The 15,410-nt window shown below is 41.8% G+C and overlaps 1 non-coding gene and 1 pseudogene across 1 annotated transcript; one reads left to right on the forward strand and one right to left on the reverse strand.

The window, feature by feature from the left end:
- Window positions 1-1,361: 1,361 nt before the first annotated feature.
- On the forward strand, window positions 1,362-1,434 carry Trnam-cau (transfer RNA methionine (anticodon CAU)). The gene has a single exon. It is a non-coding gene; the product is annotated as a tRNA-Met (tRNA).
- A 1,487-nt stretch (window positions 1,435-2,921) lies between these two features.
- LOC124981297 (V-type proton ATPase subunit D-like) lies at window positions 2,922-3,663 on the reverse strand (annotated as a pseudogene).
- Between the last annotated feature and the right edge of the window lie 11,747 nt (window positions 3,664-15,410).

Below are 15,410 nucleotides of genomic sequence, written 5' to 3' on the forward strand. Positions count from 1 at the left end.
GAAAGGTGAAGTGGCCTGCCCAGGGACACACAGAGACAGGAGGGCTGGAGCCGGAGTCTGAGTTGGGTCTCTCACATCTTGGCTTAGGGCTCTGCCACACTTACTTTGCTGACACTGATTGCCCCAATCAGAAACTGTGGAGGCTCCTAAACGTCTCTTTATACTTTACATCATGTCTAGTGTGTTGTCTATAGATGGATATCTAAGAGCTCAACCAACTGTAGGGTCATAAAAATGAAGTTTTTTCATTTTTTTAACAGCTACAACTAATACCTTGCTAAAATAGCTGAACTGCTGGGTCATTGATCTGGGCTTTGCCTGAAGCTGGGGAAACCTGTTCTGGAAGGAGTGACTCTCAGAAGACCCAAGCTCATACTCTTTTCCCTCTGTCACCCTGGCTAGTGTTTCTTTTCATCGCAGAAAGGTTAAGGCAACAGGTCCCCAGATGGGGAGAGCGGGTCAGGGACTCATCACCATATGGATATCTCTTACCAGGGGGAAGGGTTCACTGTGGCCCCCAGCATACTTTCCCTAAGTATCTCCCTAGCCTCAGGCCAAGCCACATGGAAAAGTCTGGTAGAAAGAGAGGAGCACTTTCCTTCCAGCAAATGTTTCAAGCTAGGATTCCAAACAATTTCAGGCATTCTGACCCAAGGTTAGAACGGGTAGTATTAGCTTCGAATGGAAAAATGTTGTGGCTGGAATCCTGGAAGCCACCTTCCTGTCCCTAGTCTGTTTTGTCTCTGAGGAAGATCTCATTCTTTGTTTAGAAATGAGTAGTAGTAGAAAAATTAAGACTGATGTTATTGGAATCTGGACCATTCAGCCTTTGTCCTCTGTGACTCAAACCAATAACCTCATCTTACCCTGAGGAAATGCTTTTTCCAGGATTGCATAAGGCCAACCAAAGCCTTGGAGATGCAGTTCAACCAGGTACGTTCTGGCCTAGAAAGAAAGGGAAAATGAACATTTACAGACAATATGATAGAATGACATATGAAATAGCATTAAAGAAACTTTTACAATCTTAACAATATTAGTCTACACGGAGGCTGAGGCAGCAGGATCCCAAGTTTAAGGTCATCTTGGGTAACTCAGTGAGACCCTCGCTAAGGACTGGGGACAAAAAGCTCAGTGGTGGGCTGGGGAGATAGCTCAGTTGGTAGAGTGCTTGCCTTGCAAGCACAAGGCCCTGAGTTTGATCCCCAGTACCGCAAAAAAAAAAAAAAAAAAAAAAAAAAAAAAAAAAAAAAAAAATGCTCAGTGGTAGAGCTCCCCAGGTTTAATTCCCAGCAGTGAAAGAGGGTGAGTCAGAGAAGATCAGTTTTACATCCCCGTCAAAACTCACCAGGTCCTGGGCTGGGGATATAACTCAGTTGGCAGAGTGCTTGCCTCATATGCACAAGGCCCTAGGTTCAATCCCTAGTACCATCAAAAGAAGAAAAAAAAATAATCCCTGGTTATGATAGGCAACTCAGACTGCTGCAATGGCCACCCTAGTTATTGCCACGTACTGGGAAATTATTTTCTTAGTAATTAGGTTGATTTAGCTCCAGGAGAGCATGGAGTTAAATATAGAGATGATAAAAAAAAATCAAATACATTGTATTAGTATTTCTTTGTTATATTCAAGGAATAGTTTATGTATGAGTAAGTGATAAAGTAATTGGTGGATATTGAGGGCCCTTTGCTCTATAAAAGTCATGACAACTGTCCTCATGTTCTTTGGTGCTTCTGGATCAGCATCCACATACTTTCAATATGCCCAGTAAATTCTTTCGAAAAATTCCGACAGGTCCTCATTTGCTTTCTGTTGGATTGTTTGTACTTTGTATAACTTCTCTGCTTAGCTATCCCTTTCCTTAATCCTGCCAGGATGCACCATTTATAAAGATCTAATTGAATCGTTATCCCTTCATCTTTTGAATTCCAATTAATTCTATTAATGGAACAGCTCCTGTGAGGTTGGGGGTTCCCATGGGTTCTTCTTTATGGAGATGCTGTGCCTTTTCATTGGGCACATGAACCTTCATGTCTAACATGAGCCTTCTATAATTTGCAGTCAGTAAAATATTTAAAAGATCTTGGATATTCACCCAGGAAGGGTGGTGAGTAACAAAAATAGAGATAAACAAACAGAGATAAAAAATAGTTAAAAATAGATAAAAAATAGAGATAAACAAATCAGTCATTTTCTATGAATCATCTTTCTTTTTTTTTTTTAAACTCACTGGGGATCATTTATTAGTGACTTCGTAATGCAAAAATTGTCTCAAAATAAGCCTTTTAGTAAAACATTGATATATAGAGGGAGTTAAAAAAATACTCACACATCAGCAGAGAAAGCTTTATGGATGGCAATACAGTCACTGATTTGAGCATAGAATATAGCTACTATTTTTAGTAAATTAATAATAAAAAGGGGAACAACTTCCATTTTAAATCATTTTACTCTGTTCATAACACACATTTAAATGGCAGAACTGTCCCATGACAGACAAGACAAGAGATCTGTCATGCAAGGAAGTGAAGGTGTTCATAAAGCTCGAGCAGAGAAGTACCGTGGTGAAGGAGGTCTGCGATAACATCAGGCAACAGCGCCAAGGATTGTAGGTAGGAACAACGACCTCTAATGTGCCCTAAGGGGTATGTCCTAATGTGCTTGGTAAAGAGATCATGTAACGCACTGTAGATGGAGTAGTGTGACACTTCAGCAGAAGAAATCCTGTAAGTTTTACAAATCCCATTCACCTGTGATAAATACTGAATTATGAGTCCACAAAAGTAATCCCATAAATGGACACCCCGGTAAATGACGAATGAAATTCTTAGCCCCCAAAACAGCCACATGTGTCAAACCTACACACTGAATTAAGTTGGAACCAGTGTTGAGGGTTTCTGAAAGAAGAGAGCAGGAAAGATTATTCAAACAGAAGATCCTTGTCCTCCTCCTCAGCCAGAAGGTTAGCAGGCTCCATCACCTCTCTGGCTGCTCTCTGTTGCTCCAAGTCCTTCTCACATTTTTCCTTGAGAATCTTTTTCTTCTTTTGTATTTTCTTTAATCTATAGAACTCTTCTTGCGCTCTCTCGTCCAGCTCGGTGATGATATAAGCAAGGGTGCCTTCAATCCGGGGAATGATGACATGTTCGATGGCATGCACACACCTGTTAATTATCTTTATAGCTTCATCCAGAGTAACAAAAGAAATCTGTAGTGAAGCTAGTTCTACCAGTAGTTCCACTGCTTTGACATAATTCCTCTTTAATTTAGTCAACAGTCACCCACCTCTGGCTAAACCAGTTAGTTCCTAACTGTCAGTTCCTTCGTGGTAATGTTCAAACACTGGTAAAGTAACACCTGCTACATTATCTTTCTTCACTCGAATCTTCACTTGGGCTTTATTTACATTTTGCATAACTGTGGTGCTGAAGTCCCCCCTGTGAACTTAGCCTCAGCCAGTGAAAAGGCAGCTTCTCTCATCATTCACCCATCAACATTTTAGTCTCTATTATCTTCTTCAGGATCTGTCGGAATCGAAGAGTTAGGGCATCAGATTTTTTCTTCAGAAGGTTCCGACCTGTCTGTGCTCCTTTAAAACGAGCCTTCATGATGATCTGTGCCATTCGTGAGGGGAAGATTTGGATCCGGTCTTTGCCCGACATTCTGACGATGACTTTTTGGCTCCATCCCCGCCGGGCAATGGTGTTGCAAGATATCCAGTACTGGCCACCACAGTGCCTTCCTCTACCCGAGTCACTGTTTATGTGGGTGAATCATCTTTCTATTGTGGATTAGAGTCTTTCAAGTTTAACAAATCTGAAGTTGAGAATAGAAAAATCTAATAAAATTCTGCTGGCTGGCTGATGGGATCCTGTCCTAGAGAATATTGTCCTGCCCTAAAATGGGTATCTCTCTGGCCAAACACCATGCCCTGTTGGGTCTTAAAAGGAGAGACTATTCCTGCCTCACTTTGAAATGGTCAAGGGATGCAGCTCCAGTGACCCACTTCTTGTCCATGGGACCTGGTGTTGCACCAATTGGAGGGAAGCAGATTTAAAGCATTTAAAAGGCTAATTTCTTCATTTTCCATTTCCTCCTGAAGTTTACTATCTGGGAAGGGAATTAAAGTCTTCCCCTTCTAGCTGAACAATCAACCTATTCCCTTCTTCATTGGAATGCTCATTATGCAAAACCATGAAAGTTTGTACATAAGGGACTTCACACTATTTACCTGATCTTTGACAGAACAATTCCTATTGTAAAATAGTATGTAATTTGAAGATCCATGAAGCAGCCATCTTTCATCAAAATCTAGCACATGTGTGGGTCATGCAGTATTGCAACGGAGCACCAATTCCTTTTTAGTAATAGGATTATAGTTGTAAGCTGTTCAGTCAGCTAGCATGTGACCAAGAGGACAAGTGGTTATAAGAAAAAAAGTCAGGGGCTGGGGAGATAGCTGAGTTGGTAGAGTGCTTGCCTTGCAAGCACAAGGCCCTGGGTTCGATCCCCAGCACCAAAAAAAAAAAAAAAAAAAAAAAAAAAAGTCAAACAAAATAAATGACTTCTTTCCAAACAAATACATTTCCCTCAAAGGAGAGCCTGGGAATGCTAGTCCTTAGACTCTTATCTCAGACCAACTGGCACTAAAAACTACCCATGCAATATACAAATGACTACTTAAGTCCCATTCAGTGGAGATAGAGGATTCCCAGTACACACAGGTGTGACTTCCCCATACTGTAATCCACTGACTTCCCTCCAAAAATAAAGACTGATTTATTCCATTTATAAGTAGCTGGTGCCATAAGGAAGAGAGAAGGGAAAATCCTGGAGTTAAAAGATTCTCAAAAGCTGCTAGGAAGTCCCCAAAGTCCCAAATGTGGGGTCCCCTTGTCACGAGCAGCTGGATTTTCATAAGCAATCATTGCACCTCCTCATAGAAACCAAGAGGGTTATATTACTCAGGAGGCACACTTCCTGGCTGGTTCACCAAATTTTTTACTGAACTCGAGTCTGGCAGCTCACCACATGAAAGCCAATACTTGGGAGATAAGAGTTGGTATGAAGGAAATCACTTTTATTCAAGGGTTGGCATCCTGGGATATAAAGAGGGCTGTCATCTTTAAACCTTCATTGTGTGGAAGTTAGGTATATGAAAGGGGTTTATAGGGAGGGAAAGAAAATGCAGGGGATAATGAGCAGGAAGACTACATGCTGTGCAGGGTTTTTTGTCACCAGAGTATGTGTCTCCTTTTCTCCCTTTCTCTGACTGTCATCCCGATTGATATTGACCTCCTGGGGCTAGCCTACAGTTCTTTAGATGGAAATATTACTTTTCTGCAAGTTGAACCTCAAAGCAATTTACATGCTTTCTGTGAGTGAATGTACAGAACTAAAGACTAAGGAGGGGTATTACATATTGTGATGTAATCCAGATATTCTGGATTCTGCCAAGCTAAAGAAAGACTATTTAGCTGTAAACATTCTAATCATTTTGGTCTCACTTGTCTTTAGAATTTAGAATACTAGGCAAAAGGAAGGGGAAGTACCCTTACAAAAGGTAACTCACAAAGGAGTGGCCACTTGCAGCATCGTCACACGCATGGGCAGAGATGATCTGGTACAGGTAGACAACTACTGACAACTACTTCTAACTACTTTCTTTGGGAGCCCAAATTTGCCTTTGGAATTTACTAACCACACCCAAACAAGAGACATTTGAAATCCTGCCTTTTGTATTTCTTTTTGTCTTCCTCTGAATAGAAGGGGGCAAATTAGTAGAGGGGCAAAGAAGGGAAATTTATCTGGACAAAGCTGAACCTTCAGCTGTAGCATTGGCTGTGTGGTTTTCCTTTATTATATCCTTTATTATTTCTGAATCTCCTTTCTGATGTTCTTTACAGTGTACAACAGCTACCTTTGAGGGGTGTTTACTGCCTGAAGCATCCTGAGAATTTCCTTTTCATTTTTTTTTTTTTTCTTGCTGGTATTGAAGATCTCTCTCTCTCTCTCTCTCTCTCTCTCTTTCATTCTCTCTCTCTCTCTCTCTCTCTCATTCTCTCTCTCCATATTGCTCCATAAGCATGGATCACTGAGAAGGTATATCTAGACTCTGTATATACATTTAGTAGCTTTTCTTTTTCCAGTTCCAAGCCCCAAGTCAAAGCTATTATTTCTACTTTTGGAGCAGAGATACAAGGAGGAAGCCTTCTTGCTTTAGTGATCTCATGGAGAGGTAGCACAGGGTAAGCAGCCCTCTGCTGGCCATTTACTATGCAGTTACTTCCATCTATAAACCACATCATTTCAACATTAGGCAGAGGCTCAGGTTGAAGGTCTTTCCTGCTGGAGAAGTTTACCAGTTCTGAGCAGTCGTGTATTCACGGTTTATGGGATACAGGCAGCAAGGTGTTAGGGTTAAGTATCCGGCAAAATTTTAAGAGTTGGGGGTGGGAGAAAGAGTCTAGCAACAGAGCCTGGTTTAACATTCTCTCCTCTGTCAACCAGACACTGGAGACTTGGTGTGGGACAAGGAGCAGTCCCATAGTCAGTTTTTCTGCCTCCTTAATAAGCAGGAAAATAGATGGCATTGCCATAGGCAAGCTGGTCATCCTTCAGCAACTGTATCTACTTACTTAGAAAAATAGACTATCACTCTTTTTAGGGGGCCCAGCGTTTGGGTTGGTGCCTCCACCGCTGTCCTCTGTTTCTCATGTACATACAAATCAGAGGGTGGAACCTTCACTGGCAAATCCTTTCTTCCTTCCTTTCCTTATTTTGCAGCACTGGAGATTGGACCCAGGGCTTTGTGCATGTAAAGCTCGCTGTACCACTGAGTCACATCCCTAACCCTTTTATGGTTTTAAAAGCCTGGATCTGATCGTTCATGCCACTCAAAGTAGTCAGCCTCTTTACTTATAATCTAAGGGTTTAGCTATTAAGCCAAAGTTAGGGACCCAGATGCAGCAGAAAACAGCCTTCCCCAAATCTTCTTACTTACTTCCGGAGTTTTGAAGGTGCCATTTAGCAACAATCAACTTTCTTTCCAAAGGTAGGCTGAACTGTCCTTGTGAAATAAAAAACCCCAGGTACTTGAGAGTGTACTTAGGTATCTCTGCCTTTTCTTTTGATACATTTTACACTCTATCAGTCAAGCAGTTGAGGGTCTTGATGGTAGGTTTTTTTGGAAGATGTTGTTAATGTACCTTCAACAAAGAATTTGCCACCCAAAACATAGAAAAATTGCCTATAATCCAGAATATAAATCAACTAAGAAAGAAAATGTCTAATAAACCTTTGAAAATATGTTTAATTATTAAAAATGCAAATTAAAACCATAATTACATCCAATATATCCTCACCATGTTGGCCAAAAGAATTCTTCTCATTACTAATTTTTTTCAGTAGTAGAGATTAAACCCAGGGCTGTTTACACTGAGCTACATACCCAGACCCCAACCCTCTCTTTTTTATTTTTTTCAAATTTTTGAAAAAGGGTCTCACTGAATTGCTGAATCTGGTTTTGAACTTGAAATCCTCCTGTCTCAGCCTTCTGAGCCACTGGGATTATAGGAATGTACCACCATGCCCAATTGCCAAAAGAATTCTAATATTACCTTAGGATGTTCAGTAATGAGAATTATCACATGGTTTTAAGGAGAAATAATGTGGCAGATCTAATTAAATTGAAGATAAGCATACCTTACAAATTTTAACTTTCATAAATCACTTCCCAAATCTCTCAAAGAGAGTGGAAGAATTTTTACAGCCCTGTGGTAGGATAGTCCAACAGTACCGTTGTCTCTTGGGGTGCTCCCACTTAAACATAAATAGCTCCTGGGATTGAGGATCTAAAGGAACCAAAAGAATTCATCCTTTAGGTTGGTGACAGTATGAAATCTGCCTTCTCCAGGCAAGTTGGCCAGCAAAGTATAAGGGTTGGGAACCACCTGTGTAGCTCTGAAATCCTGCACAAACTCATATTCCTCAGTTTTAGGCCTTTTCTTCCTGATAATATGGGGGTAATATATGGGATCTGCAGGGTCTTGTTAATATTTATGCCAACAACCTGTGAGTATAAGCAAAACGCCCTTAATGCCTTTGGACTTTCGGGGGTATTATTTTACCTTTGGCCATTTGTCCATATGCTTTAAGCTTCACTGGGTGGGCACTTATGACTCAGCATATTTGTCCCTGTGACTGTATGTTGGGGTTAATTTTAGCTAAACTCTCCTTCATTAGCCAGGTGAGGTGGCACAGGCCTATAATCACAGCAGCTTGGGAGGCTGAGGGGGGAGGATTTTAAGTTCAAAGCCAGCCTCAGCAACTTAGGGAGGCAGTAAACAACTCGGTAAGACCCTGTCTCTAAATAAAAATATAAAAAAAGGACTGGGGATGTGACTCAGCAGTTGAGTGCCCCTCGATTCAATTCCCGATACCAAAAAGAAAAGAAATGTCCTTCAGCATTGAGGATGGGGCTGAGAGTTTCCTTTGCAAGAGGACCATAAAAACTTGGCTCCCTTATTGGTAGGCACTTGTCTTTCTACCTTGTTATGTTGCAAGTTTACAGTAGCTCCTAATTTAACCAGCAAGTCTCTTTCCAACATGGGACTGGACACTTGGGCTGTTTGGGAACGTATTTCCCGTTGCTGTGCACAGACTTATAATTTATATGGATTGATCTGTTGAATGTACTACCACAAGCTGTATAGGAAAAGATAATATTTATTAAGATATATAAAGTATATACAAAAGGAAAACCATCCCAGGTAGCATACCAACTCAGCACCGAGAGACATCACGGGCATTTCGCAGCATACATAACCAAAGAAAGCAGTCTTGTCACCTTTGAGTTCTTCTCATCTCTCTTAAATACACCAGAGTAAACATATAAATTATTGTCTGGAGCCATTGGGCTCAGTGCCATCAGTACGTTTGGTCTCCAGACCTGGATCTGGCCAGGAGCCAGGCCTTGAGAGCAGAAACCAGATGTCTTTAAGTTTTGTTTTTTTTTTTTTTTTTTTAATGTTCTTGGACAGAGAGCTGATCTGTCCTTGAATGTGTGCACTGTCAGACCACTAAGTTTCTCATGCAAGTTGTTTACTCCTTGCCCTGATTTCACTTTTTGAAAGTCCTCTTAAACAAGACTCCATTTTTCTCTACATGGGTACAAATTAAAAAGAGTGCTATAATGTCCTAGTTCCCAGTTCTCATGTGGGTTACTCCACAAATCATTTGGTCTACCCTCTTCCTTTATGTTACATCTCTTGTCAGTCAAAGAAGGCTTTCTGGTCACCAACACAGAATAAGTGACTCTTACATCAAGCAAGAACTTAATTTCCCCCCTAGCTTTATCCAAATTAAAGTGGGGTTATTTGGGAGAGATTATGAAAGGTCTTAAGGGAACCACAGGTCCCATCAATCATCTGGGTATATCAGGAGCAAATGGTAAATATTGGGACTGGCCCCTTCCTTTCCTTTCTGGGGACAATTTGGACAGTTCCATTTCCATGCCCCTCTTGTTTACAGGAAGCACACTGGTGAGACCTCCAACTATGATGGTTTGGATCTAGGAATGTCCCCTGAAAAGCGCATGTGTTAGGCAATGCGGCATTGTTCAGAGGTGAAAAGATTGGATTATGAGAGCTGTAACCTCACCAGTGAACTTATTCATTTGATGGACTGTATTAGTCTGGATTCTATAGAGGAACAGAATCAACAGGAAGTATGATTATAAAAAGGGAATTTATTAGATTGACATACATGACCAGAAGCTGGATAGTCCACAATTGGTCGTCTGCAGTTTAGAGCTGGAAGAACGAGTATCTGCACAGTTCAAGAGGCAGAAGCCCCAGAACAAGAAGGATCAACAGTGCTACCCTAGTAAGACCATTAGAGAAGAGTCCAGAGGGGTCTGCATCTGCTTTCTTGTTCTTTAAACTTTTATTCCATCCAAGCCACCATCCTATTAGGCAGTGTTGCCCATGTTTAGGGAGGGTCTCCACCGTTAGCACTCTATCCCACATTCAAATCATTCCTAGACACATCCTCCTGGACACACCATCCGCATCTCTTAATCTAATCAAGTTGACAATTCAAATTAACCATTACATGCGCTAATACATGGACTAATAATCTGAATAGTCTACTGACTGGTAATTATAAGCAGGTGGGAATGGTTGGAGGAGGTAGGTCACTGGGTGTGTGCCCTTGAGGACTATGTCTTGTCCCTGGCTTCTCTCTCTCTCTCTCTCTCTCTCTCTCTCTGTCTCCCCCCAACTGCCATGAGTTGAGCAACTTTCCTCTGTCATGTCTTTCCATGATGTTTCTTCCTTGGATGAGGATCATATCTCTAAAACTCTGAGTCAAAATAAACTTTTCCTCCTCTAAGTTGTTCTTTCCGGATATTTTGGTCACAGCAACAACTTGCCAAACTTGGTGGTTCTCAGGTCCCACACTGGAGGCTGAGATTTTTTTATCCATGACATCTTCTTGTCCCTTACCTGGAGTAGTCTGGAGGGCAATGGACAATAAGGAAGCTTGGGTTTTCATTTTTTAAAAACTTTCTTTTTATCTTCAGTTATATTTCTGTTATTGAAAAGCTTAAAGGGCCCCCTCCATCAACAGGGAAGAATAAATGTCAGGTTCAATGGACAACTTTTGGAGTTTCCTGCAGATAGCTGGGTCACTCCGAAATATGATCTAGGTGATGAGACACACCCAATTACCTGAGGCACGATGGACTCAGGTTAGGTATTGCCTGAGACACTCCCTTAATCTAAGAAGGCAGAAGAGTTTTCCTCCAGTTTTTGTTGAATTTCCCTTAGTTTATCCAAATTTGACCCAAGAACTGCTTATTTTTCCCATAACTCTGAGAAGCATCCCTTTGTAATGAATGTTCTCATAACTCCCTGTCTCCCAAATCATGGGAGTCCCAGTTCACTGCTTCCTCACCCATTCTCTTGATTTCAGATCCTTGGTTCTCTTCATCTGCGAGTTTCTTAGCTATTACCAAAACTGCTGACATTTCTTCAGCCTACAAGAGGCTAATGTAAAGACTTTGACTATCTGCCCAGATGGGGTTATGAATAGAAAATATTTTATCAGAGCAATGAAATCCTCCGGGTTTTTTCTTGATCCCTGGTCCAGGCTTTCCAATTGTATAGATCTCAGGTGGTGAAAGGCAGGTGTGCTTTGATTAGATTTCTGTCAGCATCCTGTACTGTTTTAGAGGGAAGATGTCAGATCCTAACTTATCCCTAGTGCCCATTGTACTTGTATCATCAGGCAGCGGAGGGCTGGGGTGGTTAGTGACCCTCAAGTGTGGGCTGGGGTCTGCTGTCAGGGAGAGTAAAGGATTAGGTTCTATCTGCACAGGAGTTAGACTCTTAGGAGCTGTGGATTTGACAGCAGAGTCTGGGGAATAGGTGGTCATTTCCCCATATCACTTGTCTGTAGTAGTGCTGTAGGTGAGACAGAGGCTGTTTCCTGGGAATCAAAGACTTTTTTTTTTTTTGTCTCTGGCATATAAAGCACCTCCTTGTTCACAAGATTTTCTAGCATAGACAGTTTAAATGCTGGGCTTAATAGTCAACTCATTTTTTCTGCAAACCTTGATTCTGGTACACAACCATGAAGTTCTGTATATAAGGGATCTTGATTCACTTTCCTTCCCTTTCAAAAAGTAAATCAAGCTGAAATATATTCTAATTAACAGATTAATTTTCTGGTCATTAGAAAAAATCTTCCAGAGAGTATTGTGGCCAGGTTGGGATGCAAAAGAAAATTATTTGCTTTAGGGTAAATGGGAGTACATGAATACCTTCCAGTGTTGGAGGATACACCCCAGCAGGCTCTCCTTCAGATTTAATTGCATTTGCTTTCCCCATACTCCAGGGTCTCTGATCAGGGTCTATCTCCAACTACCTAGAGGAAATCTAACAAGGTTGGTGTTCACAATAATCTTACAATTCTTAGAGCAGATCTGGTCGGATGTATATCTGATTTGCAAATTCAGCCACTGTGTATAACTCAAAGGTATATATTTTCTTTGTCCATAACCCAAATATGTGGGTGTGTTCCAACCCATGTTAAAATGTCACAATGCCACATCCTGACTTCTTAGGCTACCCGTCTGCTTAACACTACCACTAAGCTACCCCCAGCCCCCCCAGCTCCCTTTAGATACCATTCACAAGTTCCAGGTTTTTAACCTGTACTTCTGGAAGACTGAATATAAATCAGGATTCCCAGAACCCCCTCTTTGGGTTTAACTAATTTGCCCCAGTGGTTCACACAACTCAGGGAACACTTGACATTTATTGGTTTATTATAAAGGATATTACAAAGGATAGATGAAGAGATGCATAGGGCAAGGCATGGAAATTTCATGCCTTCTCTGGGTGCATTGCCCTCCAGGAACGTGGAATTCTTTCCTTTTGAGTTTTTAGGGGAGACTATACTGCATATTTAACTCTAATAGGTTGGGTAGGAAAACCCAGCAAACCTGTCTGTTTAGATTCTTCTTGACCTCTCTGCATAGCAGTCCTTGCTCCTGGGAATGGGACAGGATCCCTTCTGAAATGGGGGTCTTATCTACTATCAGACCAGGTAGACCAGAGAAAGGGAGGAAAGATAAATGTTTCTAGAAGTCTCCTTAGAAAAAAGAAATTTAATCATTACCCTTGAATAAGTGACATTGCTTCCTTTTCCTAATGATTATGACAAGTCAGGGCATTTTGTCCTTCAGTCCTCTGAAGAAGCTTTCTTTCAACATACATTATTGAGCATCAGCAAGGACTGGATTTGGGGAAGAAGAAGGGTTAATGACAATGTGTTAAGAAAACAATTTGGGGAAAAAGAAGGGTTCATGACTGTGTTAAGAAAACATGGCAAAAAGAAAAAAGAAAAGAAAGAAAGAATGAAAACATGGCAATTATTCATTCAGTCAATCAATAAATGGTGCCCACTCTGAGTCAGATCTGTGCAAGTCCCGTGGAGTTGATAATTGATTCAGAATTGACTCAGAAATGCCCCACTCCTCTGGAACTAAGAAATTACTACCACCAATTTGATGGGGTGGCAAAAATCATTCAACTTCCCGTGGTAGAAAGTGCTGTCTTAACTGGAATGTTGGTTTCGTTTGTTTGTTATTTCCCCAACCCCAGAGTGCTGGGGACTCAAACCCAGGCCTCTAGCATGAGGGGCAGGCACTCTACAAGATGTGCTACATTGCCTGCTGTCTTAACTGGAATGTAAAGCTGGCTTTATTGGTCTTCCAAGAACACCTGCCAGAAAACTCAGTCACAGCACAAGGATCTGCTATATGGATCTGAGTTCCTTGCAGGCCACTCAAAGTTTCTCCCACAAGGAACAAAAACACAGGAGCCCTACTGTGAAAGATAAGGTGTTTGACCTTGTTAGGCATGGTGGCTCATGCCTGTAGCCTCAGCATCTCAGGCAACTGAGGCAGGAGTTTGAGGCTAGTCTGGGCAACTTAGTGAGACATCATTTCTTTTTTAAAAAAAGAAGAGTTTGCCCTTTAGCCTAGCAAGACCAATGCCAGAGGCAGGTGTTTTGGGCCCTGGGAGTAGCTGAAATTACCCCAGGAATTTTCCAATAACTTCAGAATTTGTCAGTTTGCTAAGGTGAGAGCCAGAAATGTCCACAGCCTTGGAGAAGTGGAAGTCTCGTTATGGTGATACATTAGTAACAGCTATAGTGGAAGGGAAGCCACTGAGAGATGCTACCTGTGGGCCGATCCCAGAGAGTGATTAAACAGGATAGGCACAGACTTGGCACCGTTGAGATTCCAGGTGGTCTTGAGACCCCTCTAGTTCTCAGAGCAGCAGCAGACACTCTCCCTGGCTCTGGGAGGGCAAATGGTTCTGCCATGGAAAACTGGTGCAGAGTTCCTGTTTAGGTGGACAAAGAACACCTCACTTAACTAACTCCCTTCTTTTCTATTCTTCTCTCTTCTCTGGAGCAGGAAGAGACTCAGCAACCACAGAGCAATCACAAATCACAGCACTGCTGTGAGACAGAAGTTAGGGTTGAATGAACCCTTTCCCCACTTCCAAATCATAAGAAGAGCTGACTGGGCAAAGAGCTTTCCTATTTAGACAGTGTTGAGATGATGGGAAGGGTTGGGGGGAACAGAGGAGCCAACACTGGCTTTAGAGACAGAACTTGTTGGGTGCAACTCATGGTCTCTTCACTGGCCACAAAAATCCAAATGAACCATACAATCTCTCACAGGTTGGGTGGTCCCTGGCAGCATTATTAGGAGTGTTGAATAACGAATAAAAGGGAAAGCCCCTTATAAGCAAGCAGGTCTTTCACAAACATTGTTTAATGCACACATATGGTCAGTACAACATTTTGCTGATGGGTCTTATCAAAGAATAACATTCCTCTTTCAGTTCAGAGCCGGGAAATAAGTTATCTGCAATTGCTACTTCTAACTCCCTTCTAGCTGGGCATTCTTTCTGTTGACTTTGGAGAAATTCCCAGGGGAATCTGGAATTACTAGCACCAAGGTTTAGAGCACTCTGGGAATTCTTTCCATTGCACTCTTTCCAGACTTGGTTAATTAATTGATTGTCACTTTTATCTTTTAGTTACACTACCTTGTATTTTATGTATCATCTTACATCCTTTCTTGGGACACTGGCAAGGTATAATTAAATACATACTGGATACACATAGAAGCACCGCCAGTGTTGCATTCCATCATTGTGTTTACTTGAAAAAAAAAAAATCCTGTTTGCAACTTAGCTAAGTCAGAGTAAAATGCAGTACAATCACAGTTGGGATGGCCTTTGGAACCACCCAACACGGAGCTGGCTTATGTAAAGGGTCCTGAAAATGCTAATTTATTTATATATATATAAATATTTATATATACTAATTATACATGACAGTAGAATGCATTTTGACACATCATACATAAATAGAGTATAACTTCTCTTTCAACTGGTTGTACCTGATGTAGAGGTCATGTAATCATATCTCAACACAGGGTAATAATCTACTGTCATTCCTACCCCCATGCCCCTTCCCTCCCTTCACTCCCCTCTGTCTAGTCCAAAATACCTGTATTCCCCCACGCCCGGCACTGTGGATTAGAAAAAGCTACTTTCATCTGAGATTCACCACTCTTCCTTCCAGGCATACAGGTATTGTGTGGCTGCGCACGTCCCTGTTAGAGGGATTCTAGCGCACTCCAGCCTTCCACCTCCAGCGTCTCTTGCCTGGACAGCTTTGGTGGAGTGTGGCGCAAAAAGGGCGAATTTGGGCTGTGGGCGAGGCTGAGAGATGGGTGGGCGCTCCGACTCAGCCTAGCCAGGAACGACAGGTAGGCGCCGCGGTGACAAGGAAACTAGGAGTGCGCCAGGGAATTGTGTCT

Source organism: Sciurus carolinensis, chromosome 3, assembly GCF_902686445.1.
Source record: "Sciurus carolinensis chromosome 3, mSciCar1.2, whole genome shotgun sequence".
In the NCBI taxonomy this organism is placed as follows: Eukaryota; Metazoa; Chordata; class Mammalia; order Rodentia; family Sciuridae; genus Sciurus; species Sciurus carolinensis.